Raw genomic sequence first — 14,169 nt, 5'->3', positions numbered from 1 at the left:
ACTCTTGTTGCAACCAAGCACTTTGTAGCTCTCCAATAGTTTCTGAACAATTTCTTTGTAATTACTTGCATGTGTATTTCCAAGAAAGTTCTTGACGACGTCTTTGAATGATAACCAAGCATTCTTCTCAAGATCTGACATAGTCCCGGTGAAATGTTCATCTTTGATGAGCTGTCGAATTTGTGGACCATCAAACACACCAGTCTTGATTTTTTCAATGGACACTCCAGGAAGTGCCAACATGATGTACTTAAAACCGCCGTCAGTTGGCAATGCTTTTACAAATTGCTTCATGAGACCTAGTTTTATGTGCAGAGGTGGGAACAGTATATTCTTCCTGTCAACATGTGGCTGATGTAGAATGTTAGGATCTCCAGGTTTAAGACCAGATCTTGGAGGCCAATTCGACTCAACCCAATGCTTTTCTCGAGCTCTGCTATCCCACATACAGAGAAAGCAGGGATACTTTGTGTACCCACGTTGCTGACCAAGAAGGAAGCAAATCATTTTAAGGTCAACACAGATGATCCAATTGTGTGTGTCATATTTCAATAACTCAATAACTCTCTTTACATCTCCATGTTCTTCACGAAGAGAGACAGAATGCCCAATAGGGACAGCACCAAATAAATTGCCATTGTGTAGAAGGACACACTTAAGACTCCGCTTTGACCTATCAATAAACATTCGCCATTCATTTGGATTGTACATTGAAAGCCCTAATTCTTGTAGTAAACCAGGCATATTATGGCAAAACACAAAACTGCTGTCACACCGAAAGTACTGCAAAAATGTACTTTCTCTAGTACGAAAGTATGATACCTTCGCTCCTTGTTCAAGTAACTGTTTCTCATTCAGCCTTGATGCTAGTAATTCTGAAGCTTTTTTTGATAAGCCCAATTCACGTGCTAAATCATTTAACTCGTGCTGATCAAATCCCTTACGAACTGAATCCTTGTGAATTTCAAATTCTGCATCATTGCTGTCACTGTGTTCGTCAACATCACTCAGAACTTTTAGAGATGGTAGCTGTTCGAAAACTGGCACTGGAATTTCAGCTGAATGAGGCATTGGTCTGATAGCTGACGGTAGATTTGGATATTCTATTTTACTTTTATTTTTCCTGTTAAATCCTGATGTTTTCACTAAACAGAAGTAACAGTCTGTGGAATGACTTTTTTGCTCTCTCCACACCATAGGGATACCAAATGCCAACTTTTCACGTGTTCCTTTGGTCCACATCCGTAAACTCTCGACACACTGCTTGCACACTATGTGAGGGGCCCATGGCTTATCTTGATCACAGAGTTTTACTTTAAAACATGCAAAATATGCTTGTTTGACAAATGCACTGATGTTTGCCCTTTGAACTGGAATGGTGAAAACACCACAAATATAGCAGAAGGAGTCAGGGTTGTTTAGGCATTTACAACGAGAGGAAGAAGGAGCAGACATGATCTGAAACAAAGGAAATATGTACATAAGTAAATAAAACACTGAGATGGAAAGTTACAAGCTTTGAAAACTAACAAAGAAAAAAATCATAAAAGATATATAAATTACAACTAAGCACCCAATGTAAAGAGAAAAGCTATCACAAATCCTATTTATTCCTACTATGATACATTTTTTGTGGAAAGATATTGATAATTATGACGTATTGGGAGCTGCACACACCTCTCACCACACTGTCTCAGTTGTGACTACTCTTACAAGTTGCCACGTAGCTCTATATGAGTCGAATTGTACTCAGATAACATGTATTATTACAGAAATCAGTGCAATTGTGCTTCTATGGTAGGTAAGTTGAGGAGGAAAAACTTGACGTGATAGAAAAAAACTGACTACATTTTTGGAATCAGCATGCCAATTTTAGTATAAATCAGCTCAAAAACCTAACTCAACAGAAATTTTTTTTCAAATTGTTCCCCAGTGTAATCTTAGGGGCACTGTCTCAAGCTCTAACCCTCCTATTCCAACCCTTCCCAGTTCATAGCATTTCTTCAGTAGCAACTTTCATCTCATATTTCAGTAATGGGAAATGTATATTCATTGAATGCAGATTTTACGTGAGAATTGAGAATTTTGAGAATGAATGATCAGTCCAGACGAAGAAAAAAGTAGATATCTATAATAAGATATATTACAAAGTTTCTTATTTTTATGTGTACTATTGATTTATGAAATAAAATTAAAACAATAGTTGAGCAAATTTTTTTTACTGCTTCGACAGACCTATCATGTTCCCAGAACATTTTGCTAAACATAAGGTACAACAGACATTCTGGCTGTGAGAAACAGCACTTCATGGAATAAAGTGAAGTTGAGGGTGAAGAAAAAATGTCAGTTTTAAAAGAGTTATGAAAAACATCAACAATAGTTTTAAAGTCATGATGTTTTTGGGTCTATGCAGTCATGACTTAAAGGTGTTGTCCAAAGCTAACATTAATTTTAATACTAAATATCTGTCTATTTAATGTAATAATCTAATCTATTCTCTAATATATTTTAATGGACAAGTCTCTACTGTTCTCTTATGTCACTAATTAATTGTTTTTGCTTACTTCCTGTTTGATGACATCTTATTTACAAATCCCCAGTGCATGCTGGGATACTCAATCAAGACATCATTGGGGGCAGAGGCAGCAATCACTGCCCCTTTCTTTGTCTCCACTCTGAAATGAAAAATAAAAAAATCTTTATTTTTTAAACAGCGCTAACATATTCAGCAGCACTTTACATACATCAGGAATGTTACGGGGGGCTGTCTGATAGTAAAACCTAAAGGAATGTCAGACAGTCAGGGTCCACCGTGCAAAGACTCTGCTGCAGACTATGGCAGAGGATAAGGGGTATATAAGTGTGCCACTGTAAAAAATAATAGCACAAGTGCAGAGTGCAATACCTCTGTTAAACTCACAGAGAAATATAATTAGAAAATAAAGCAATTCCTCCCTTACTTGGAGGGTGTGTGGAATGGTCTCTGTTAAAGATCACAGAGACAAAAGCAGTGAGTGTGAAATGGCACCTACCTAGGTCCGTTCCTCTAGTGGTGCCAGGAGATGGACAGCAGTGTAAGCCGCACAAAGCTCCTACCTGCGTTTGCTCCACTAGTGTGCGAAGACACGAACCACTAGATATGGCACCTGCCTAGGTCCGCTCTTCTAGTGGTGCAAAAGAGACGGACAGCAGCATAAGCCGCACAAAGCTCCTACCTCTGTTCTCTCCCCTAGTGTGCGAGGATACGAACAACTGCCAGACGCAGTATAAGGAACGTTACCCTAGCGGCAACGTCCACCTATGAGTAGAATCACAAGGCCCAGCCGGACCATGTGCCTCAAGCACCTGCCTATGTCCGCTCCACTAAGAGGTAAGGATACGGACTGCAGCCGAAGCTGTAAGGTATAAGAATGCTACCCTGCCGGTAGCGCTCACCTAACATAGACAGAGAGATGCCTAGAGGGACGTGCACAGGGCGTCTACACTCATGCATGAACCAAGAGGACTGAGCGCCGGGCGGCGTGCGTCAGGGTCTTATATAGACTCTGTGCCTCATCCAAGATGGAGGACACCAGAGCCAATCCGCTGCCAGAATGACAGCAATGACGTCACACTGGCCTATCACCGAGTAAAGCGTCACAAGCACATGACCAGCGACCAATCGGCATAGAAGGTGTCAGAGACATGTGACCACGTGTCACAAGCACATGACCAGTGGCCAATCAGCTTAGAAGGTGTCAGAGACATGTGACCTTGTGTCAGCGATGATGTCACCCGCACATGTGCAATGGCTCCAACTTAGGACTTAGTCTTCAGCACTTGCACATGTGCAGTAGCAAGAAATCCGGACATAGTCTCCAGAGCCACAGCAACCGTAACAAGGAACAATGTCCTCATTGGGGCTCACAATCTAAATTCCCTATCTGTATGTCTTTGGAGTGTGGGAGGAAACCAGAGTACCCAGAGAAAATCCACACAAGCATGGGGAGAACATACAAACTCCTTGCAGGTGTTGTCCTTGGTGGGATTCAATCTCAGGACCCCAGCGCTGCAAGACTACAGTGCTAACCACTGAGCCACTGAGCCGCCCAAATGAAGCATCATCAGTGATGTCACTTCAAGGGGCTAGGCTCGTCCCTCCTCTACTCAGCGTTCGTTGGTTGTGAATTCCGACAATTGCTCATTAGAGCTTCCTTGTCACTGTGCGATATTACTTTCAATGTACGGTGACAGTGCACACCCTCACCAGCTCTAATGAGAAGTGACAAGCCAGCTGTAGAGTGCACTGTCGTATGGAGAAAATCCTGGCTAACAAGAAAAGCAGAGACTGGCCCCACCTGTGTAAGTGATGTCACTAATATCAATTGGATGCTTGGTACTCGTAATCAGAAGTTCAACCTTGGATGGACGCAATTCGAGTATCCAAGTATAATGGAAGTTAATGGGGAACTCAGCATTTTTCAGAAAAAATTGCTTCAGTTCACCATTGACTTCCATTTTTTTTTCTTAACTACATCGGGAAATGTTTTATTTACTTCTCCTACAGATCACTTGACAGGTGCACACAGGGGTAGAGCTTGGGGGGGCAACCACGTAATGTGCCCCAGGTGCTGTTTACTGGAGGGTACAATAAAGGTCAGGGAATTTAGATACATGTCTAGGGCAGGTAATTGAATCTTTGTCTTGTAATAAAACATAACTTAAGTCAATATAATGTTTGAAATATTTATTTTATTTTTTGTTAACTGCTGAGAAATAATAATAATAATAATAATAATAATAATTGTAGTACAACATATCAGGAAAAATGATAATGTATGTTTTATATTGTATTTTTCTAAACATAGTTTACTTTCCTCTCCAAGACATTACGTAAGTTTCCAGACTGTGGTGTTAAATGATTCAAAATAATCACATCTGACATATTCTTATGAACACCACCAGAAAAGAAGGACATATAAATTGAAAAAAAGTCACAAAATTTTTTATTAGCATATCGAACATACAATTATTGTCATTCAGCTACATTCAAGGAATTCATAGTTCACAAGGTGAGCATGCAAAGGAATGTTATGAGGCAAAAGGACTTGGCACGGGAAACTCAAAACACTTTTTCAATAGAGACAAAGGAAGCCAATAGGAGATTTTTTTCTTGGATACCAAGTGAAAGAAGTATATGAAGAAGAGGATGATTCACTGTCAAAAGCTTTATAAAGGTCAAGTAGAATCTGAAAAGAAAAAAGGGCCTTGGGATGTGGAAATATGAAGGTCATTAGTTACTATGGTGAGTGTTGTTTGGGTTGAGAGTTGTGTGCAGACAAATATGTACAATGTTCAACAGAGCACAGAAATTGCAGATGACATTTTATAGATAAGCTTTTTATTTCCCAAACATTGACTGTTAGAAATTAATAGCTGCACTAAAATGTGCTAAGTATATGTGATCTGTTGCATGTATCACAGTGACCCTTGCACTCTCTCTTGATTCCCTGCTGAAGGGTTTAATGGGCTTGCCAATGTCTAAACCTTGAATGTCTGCACGGCATAGTTTTGGATTTGTATACTTCATATTAGATCCATTCCGATATACTGAATTGGATTGGGGGTATTTGATTTAGTTTACTAATGTAAACATGGCTGCTCAGCTGTGAACAAGGCTATTGGTTGCATTTTGTGGGGTTTGGAGTAACATTTCAGGTTAATCTGTAAGGTTTCAGTGAACAGGTAGTTCATGGTTTGCTTTCTCTAGAAGCAGTGGGGCATACATTTCTTTTAGGGTATGACCGCACTTTGCGTCGTCCTAGTTGCATTTCTAAATGCACGTTTTGGAATTAATTGATTTAGCCAAAGTTGCCTTTTTCAGAAATTTAGCTCTAAAAATGCATGCGTATTTACCGCGTTTTAGATGCGTTTTCAGCGCTTTTTACATGTTTTTTCCCTTGCGTTTTGACAGATGCGTTTTGAATATCAAAACACAGCTAAATAAAGTTTAGATAGTCAAACAGAATGAAAAAAGAGAAAAAAAGCAAAACATATATATTTTTGGAATTAATAAAGAAAATAGTTATATTTCTTGAAATTATAGCGGTTATATAATATTTATTGCTAAAATAGCAATTAAATCATAATTTTCTTTAATTTCATTGTCAGACTGTGTGTGTGTGTAAAGAGACATATTATTCCATTATTTTAATGTCTGAAAAGCATGCGTTTTTAAAGTTAAAAACGCACTCTTTCTGCAGCTAAAAAGCAGGTAAAACGCTGGAATTTTGATGTTGGTTGCTTTTTGCTACTTCTCATTGACTTCAATGTTAGCAAAATGCTGCAGAAATGGCAAAAACAATTGACATGCTGCTTGTTTGAACGCATGGTTTTTGCCACAAAATATGCAAATTAAACGCAGCATTTGGAAACGCAAAGTGCAGACAGGAAATCTTCATTTTCCATAGACTATCATGGAAAATCAAAACGCATGCCTTTTGGCATGAAAACGCTGCAGTTCAAAACGGACCTAAAAAGCAGCTGAAACGCAGGTGGAAACGCAAAGTGCGGTCATATCCTTAAAGTGATTGCTCAGCCATAGCAGCCATGACAATTGTGGGAATCTACAGTGTATAAAGAAAGCAATCAGCCCCTTTGTAGCCCCTCCATCAGTTTTCTGGGCGCATAAGGCTCTTTTCTGAAAATATTTTGCCAAGGAGATACAAAATACATCTGGAAAAAAAACAAAGTAACATATACTGTCCAAAGTGGAAAGACTGCTGTGATGCAGATGTGCATAATTGCAGAATTGAACCCTTTTAGCAGTTCAACATGTAGATGCCATTTTTTGCTAGTACTGTCTATGAAAAATGAATGAAAATAAATGTTCACTTCCATTTTTAAAATTAAACAAACCAGTCAAACCGATGCTAAATATATGAAATATATATACTAAACTGGTTATATAATTCAGAAAGGGAACTACTGTGGTTTGAACCAAAGTATGAGATTGCAGTGGAATTACATGCATTTGTATACCAACTCATATGACTATATCTTATTCAAAGATGTTAGAGTTGTCGTTATATATGATGGCATGTATGGACGATTATTAGGGCAAATTGTGAACAACAAGCAGTATAGAAAAGAGGAAGAAAGATAAAATGCCTAATGTTTACATATATCAAGATATTTTTATTAACCCCTTCACGACCGGCCGATTTTTCGCTTTCCGTTTTTTTTGTTCGCCATTCTTTTTCTGAGAGACGTAACTTTTTTATTTTTCAGTCAATATGGTCATGTGAGGACTCATGTTTTGCGGAACGAGCTGTACTTTTAAATGAAACCATAAGTTTTACCATATAGTGTACTGGAAAACGGCAAAAAAATTCCAAATGCAGAAAAAGTGCAAAAAAATATTTTATTCACTATGTTCACTATATAGTAAAACTGATGTGTGGGTGTGATGCCTCAGGTCAGTGCGAGTTCGTAGACACTAAACATGTATAGGTTTACTTTTATATAAGGGGTTAAAAAAAATCGGAAGTTTGACCGAAAAAAGTAGTGCACGTTTTACGCCATATTCCGTGACCCGTAGCGTTCTCATTTTTCGGGATTTATGACTCAGTGATGGCTTATTTTTTGCGTCTCGAGCTGACATTTTTAACGGTACCATTTTTGCGCAGATGCTTTGTTTTGATCGCCTCTTATAGCATTTTGCGCAAAAGTTGTGGCGACAAAAAAACGTCATTTTGGCGTTTGGAATTTTTTGCTGCTACGCCGTGTACTGATCAGATTAATTGATTTTATATTTTGATAGATCGGGCGTTTCTGAACGCGGCGATACCAAATGTGTGTATATTTTTTATTTTTTTAACCCTTTAATTTTCAATGGGGCGAATGGGGGGTGATTTGAACTTTTTGTTTTTTTGTTTTTTTTTAAATTTTTTAAAACTTTTTTTTTAACTTTTTTTTTATTTTACTAGTCCCCCTAGGGGGCTATTGCGATCAGCATTCCGATCGCTCTGCACTATCTGCTGATCACAGCTATACAGCTGTAAACAGCATATACGCTCTCTTTCTCTTTCTACGCTGGCACAGCGAAAGTGAAAGCAATTCATGTGTAGTACAGGAGTCATCACATGACCCTGTGCTACCATGACATCTATCGGAAGACACATGATCGCGTCACGTGACTTCCGGTATCGGGCGGTAAGTAAAAGTTTACCGCGATCGCGCTTATAATGGCGCTGTCACATATTGACAGCGCCATTTAAGGGGTTAAACGGCACGAGCAGATAACGATTCTGCTCGTGCCTAGCAGGCACACATCTCAGCTGTGAAAATCAGCTGAGATGTGCGCCGATCGCGGCATGCTGCCGCCGGCAGACCGCGGGCAGTAACATTATGACCCCTAGGACGTAATTTTACGGCCCGCGGTCATTAAGGGGTTAAATATTCAATATAATTTAGCAAATTCATCGGCGGAACAACATATATATCAAGTTATACAGATTAACAAAAGACTAGGATCACATAAAACATAAAGCATTATCACATATGCTTATGCTGCATTACACTGACCTGACACCAGAGGGCACTGTGGTCCAATAACCCCAAAAGTAGGGATATAAATCAAAGCTCATGTTGGTAAATAACCCAACCAATATACCCAGTTCAGATTTCAAAAGGATTCATAGGAAATATATGGGGGCCACAAATATATTCACCTGAATTATACAAGGCACCAGCCACTTGCAGCATATAAGAAGTGATCACCACGGTCAACACCCTACACATGTTTCGGCTTCCAAAGTCCTTTGTCAGGGAGCGTAAAAAGGTGACCCACTGGGAAGGCCTTGAGGTAAGAATTATGAAAGTGTGCAGGACAGATGGAAATCTGGGTGAGAGCATGTACTGGAAAAAAAGTAATCCCACACAACCAACAAATTGCTGATATTTAGTGTTTATTCTGTGTCTAAACTAGGAGAGACTTGCTTAATACAGCTAGAGCAATATAAATAGTTGAGTTTGTTAAACAGATTGGTTAATCTAAAACATGTAGTCTAAAGGGTACTTTACACACTGAGACATCGGTAACAATTTATCGTCGGGGTCACGGTGTTTGTGACGCACATCCGGCTGTTGTGAATGTTAATTATGTTTTGGCTGCTGGGAGGCTCCCTCTGGTGGCCAGGAATAGTTTGGACAGAGACCAGGTGTGTTGTGCAGTGGGTGTTTCCTTTGCTAACTCTCTGCTTATTTAAGTCCTGGTCTGATTGCAGGCTGTTGCCGGATGTCAGTTGTTCTTTGTATTTTCAGCTTGCTTAATCCTGCTCTACACCACATCTACTCCAGATAAGTGCTTGCTCTTTATTTATTGTCTGGTTCTTTTGCTTATCTGGGTTTGTCATTTGTTGTGGTTGGTTTCAGTTTATTTCCTTCCAGGAATTTTCCCCCTCAGTGGATTGTTGAGGAACTCCCTGCAGTTCTGTGTGGAGTATAGCTCCCTTGGGTTCATGTGTTTGTGGCTTGTTGAATTTGTTATAATTCTTGTTTTCTGTTCATTGGTATGACAAGGGCACCTGGTATATGAGAAACTGTGGAAAGAAAAGCGCAATAGGGTCTTACCCCAAAAAGGGAGGAAGATATGTAATAAAAACACACTCACCTATAATGGTTGTGCCAGTCACAACCACTATACAGGCATATATAAGATCCAGGTTCAGGCAGCAGTCCCAAAGTTGGCTGATAACAGAGAGTGATAGAAGAAGGGTCTTAATTCCGCGCCAAGGACTCAATGGATCCAGGAAGAGATTAATGCTTCTTTAATAACATGCACAAGTCTACGCGTTTCTGGAGACACAGCTAGACTTGTGCATGTTATTAAAGAAGTATTAATCTCTTCCTGGATCCATTGAGTCCTTGGCGCGGAATTAAGACCCTTCTTCTATCACTCTCTGTTAAGGGCACCTGGTATAGGATGGAGTTCAGATCGAGCGATCTGAGGGCCTTTTTGTACTATCAGGAAGTTGGTATTTTGCAGGGTTTTTCTCTGGCCACCATCAGTCCCTTTCCTGTCCTTTCCTATTTTAGTCAGCGGGGGCCTCACGTTTTGCTAATCCTGTCATCTGCCTGTGTATTGTGTTTTTCCTATATCACCGCAGTCTTTGAATGTGGGGGGCTTGCTATTCATGTCTATTTTCTGAGGCAGAGAGTTATTCATCTTTCCTACCTGTAGGATAGTTAGTTCTCCGGCTGGGTTCGCGGTGCACAGGATGTTAGTTCACCCCTCGGCTACTTCTAGTTGTGATGGTTAGTAAGGGGATGGCGGCCAGATTAGTTGCCAATGCTCTTGTCACCTTTTTGCCAATGATTGTGGTGGTCTTCCATGGTTCCAGATCATAACATCCGGTGTCGTTAGCGACATCGGAGCGTGTGACACATTCGAGCGACCTTCAACAATCCCAAAAGTGGTAAAAATCGTTGGTTTTGGAGAGGTTGTTCAAACACCAAATATCGTTGTTTGGGCAATAGCGATGTTTTTCCTCGTTCCTGCGGCACCACACATCGCTATGTGTGACACCGCAGGAACGACGAACATCTCCTTACCTCTGTCTACCGACAATGCGGAAGGAAGGAGGTGGGCGGGATGTTACATCCCGCTCATCTCCGCCCTTCCGATTCTATTGGGTGGCCGCTTAGTGAAAGGAGGCGGTTCGCCGGTCACAGCGATGTCGCTAGGCAGATAAGTAGTGTGACGGGTCTGAGTAATGTTGTGCGCCATGGGCAGCGATTTGCTCGTGTCGCACAACCGATGGGGGTGGGTATGCACGCTAGCGATATCGGTAACGATATCGCAGCGTGTAAAGTGGCCTTTAATCGCAGCTATATGAAGTCAGCTAGACTCAAAATGTGTCAGTATTTTTCTATGCCCATGATACTATATTAATGAAGCCACAATATAGAATTTGTTGCTCTTAACTCACTTTGCTGGATTAATCACTTTGAATAAAGCTCCTTGATACCGGCCCAGCCGCATCTGTGCACAGTGGAGTGGAGAGAACCAGATTGAACAAGATTGGCAACATACATATATATTGGATTGGCTGAGCTGTATCCACAAATTACTTATATTACTACTTAGTCATTTTCTGGAATGGTGAATTTGTCGGATATTTTTAAGGTTTCACAATATTAAGCAGGTACATATATCAGCAACATATATTGTCATCGATTCTTTGCAGATGTTATATAGTTAGGAGACAGAACAAAACACTTTGCAGCCAGTACAGTTGTGATATACAATATAGCAGCTAAATAAGAGGGTATTTATGAAGCCACAAAGTCTCAGATATGTTGGCAGTTATTGATTTTCCTTTGTTTGAGGTGTAACCCTGGAAACCAACCAAACTGTGGATTGTGCTATTTGTTTCCATGGCAACACCTATTGAAGGCCGGCTATTGATAAGATATTTGTGAAACAGGAGCAGCTGATTTTCTTCTCCCAAAATTTGAAAATTCCTAATAATTTTTAGGTGAGCTCGAAATTGGTCGTATTATAAAATGTTCCAAGGGAAAAATGAACCTCTATATAAAACCCAGATATCATTCTAATGGGTCAATAATTATTATAAAAACTGTTTTTAGGTTAAGTCACACGCAATCATACAGCAAAATGACCATTTAAACCTCATGCTCATTATATGTCTCACAGCAGATCTTCTGCAATTTAGGGAAATAGATTTTGTTTTCAGATAAGGCTAAATAATGCAGATACTGTGGGATTTTAACATTTGCTGATAAAAAAAGTGTTTTTAGAATATTTCAGATTTTCCTTTATGCTTCAGCCACTTGCCTGTTACAGCCAGGGCTGGACTGGGATAGAAAAGCAGCTTTTAGTATGTATAGTATGTAATATATTACGAGTAGATAGATAATTGATAAATACAGTAATAGGCAGATAGATAGATACAGTAATAAATAACAGATAAAAGTATAGCTAGATAGATAATAGATAGATGATAGATACAGTAATAGATATATACAGTAGATAGATAATAGATAGATGATAGATACAGTAATAGATATATACAGTAGATAGATAATAGATAGATACAGTAGTACATAGATACCGCTAGATAGATACAGTAATAGATAGATAATAGATAGATGATAGATACAGTAATAGATAGATGTATAGATAGATAATAGATACATACAGTAGTACATAGATACCGCTAGATAATAGATACAGTAATAGATAGATCATAGATAGATAAATACAGTAATAGATGTATAGATAGATAGATAGATAATAGGCCATACATGTGATGTAATATATAATGATACGTGCTATACATTACACACACCATAGATTATATATGTGTGTGTATATATATATATATATATATATATATATACATATATATATATATATATATATATATATCTCTCTCTCTCTATATATATATATATATATATATATATATATATATATACAGTACAGACTAAAAGTTTGGACACACCTTCTCATCTCTAGAACAACTGTTAAGAGGAGACTTTGTGCAGCAGGCCTTTATGGTAAAATAGCTGCTAGGAAACCACTGCTAAGGACAGGCAACAAGCAAAAGAGACTTGTTTGGGCTAAACAACACAAGGAATGGACATTAGACCAGTGGAAATCTATGCTTTGGTCTGATGAGTCCAAATTTGAGATCTTTGGATCCAACCACCGTGGCTTTGTAGAAAAGGTGAACGGATGGACTCTACATGCCTGGTTCCCACCATGAAGCATGGAGGAGGAGTTGTGATGGTGTGGGGGTGCTTTGCTGGTGACACTGTTGGGGATTTATTCAAAACTGAAGGCATACTAAACCAGTATGGCTACCACAGCATCTTGCAGCGGCATGCTATTCCATCCGGTTTGCGTTTAGTTGGACCATAATTTATTTTTCAACAGGACAATGACCCCCAAACACACCTCCAGGCTGTGTAAGGGCTATTTGCCTAAGAAGGAGAGTGATGGGGTGCTAAGACAGATTACCTGGCCTCCACAGTCACCAGACCTGAACCCAATCGAGATGGTTTGGGGTGAGCTGGACCGCAGAGAGAAGGCAGAAGGGCCAACGAGTGTTAAGCATCTCTGGGAACTCCTTCAAGACTGTTAGAAAACCATTTCTGGTGACTACCTCTTGAAGCTCATCAAGAGAATGTCAAGACAAGAGTGTGGAAAGTAGTAATCAAAGCAAAAGGTGGCTACTTTGAAGAACATAGAATATAAGATATATTTTCAGTTGTTTCACACTTTTTTAAGTATTTCATTCCACACGTGTTAATTCATAGTTTTGATGCCTTCAATGTGAATCTACAATTATTAGAGTAATGAAAATAAAGAAAACTGTTTGAATGAGAAGGTGTATCCAAACTTTTGGTCTGTACTGTATATATCTATCTATATATATATATATATATATATATTCACATTATTTCTATGTACTGTATATATAGAGTGTGTGTAATGTGCAGGATATATTTTATTTATTACTCTCCATCCATGATACATAATACATTACAAATACCAGGCACTACACCCTGTACTCTGTACTCGTTCTGATGTTTGGCGGATGGCGACTGCACTGGACGCACATAGAAAGGCCAGCCATAAGCAGGATCCCAGGGACTAGTGCACAGAGGGACCGTGTGTGCCGCGGCAGCCTCTGTCAATGAGACGAAGGCCTCTGTGCTTCAGTGTTAAAGGGCCAGGGGCTCAATTTGCAGTTCAGAACATTTGCCTGCTTTGCCAGATTACCAGTCCGAGCCTGGTTACAGCCATTTGAAGCATCAAAAATTTGCAATACTGGATTAGCTGATCTTGATTGAACTTTTTAAAAAAACTAATATTACATTGTGGTATAGCCTACAATGAATATTGCATAAAATTGCATTTCATTGGGAAAGTTTCAAGTCACATGCATTTATTGCAGAACATCCAAACATGATTATATTTGCCATGATAACAGATTGTGATATAAGAGAATATCATTACTAGTTCAATAATCAAAGTTGTTTAGTCGCCAAGGGCCCCTGGCCTTAGCTATAGGAGGCAATAATCCTAGAGTTACAGATATGTAACAAAAGAGAAGCATAGATTTAAAAACTTTGATTCACCAAAGCTGAACAATATTA

The sequence above is a fragment of the Anomaloglossus baeobatrachus genome, chromosome 2, assembly GCF_048569485.1.
Source record: "Anomaloglossus baeobatrachus isolate aAnoBae1 chromosome 2, aAnoBae1.hap1, whole genome shotgun sequence".
NCBI lineage: Eukaryota > Metazoa > Chordata > Amphibia > Anura > Aromobatidae > Anomaloglossus > Anomaloglossus baeobatrachus.
This window is presented reverse-complemented; position numbering follows the sequence as displayed.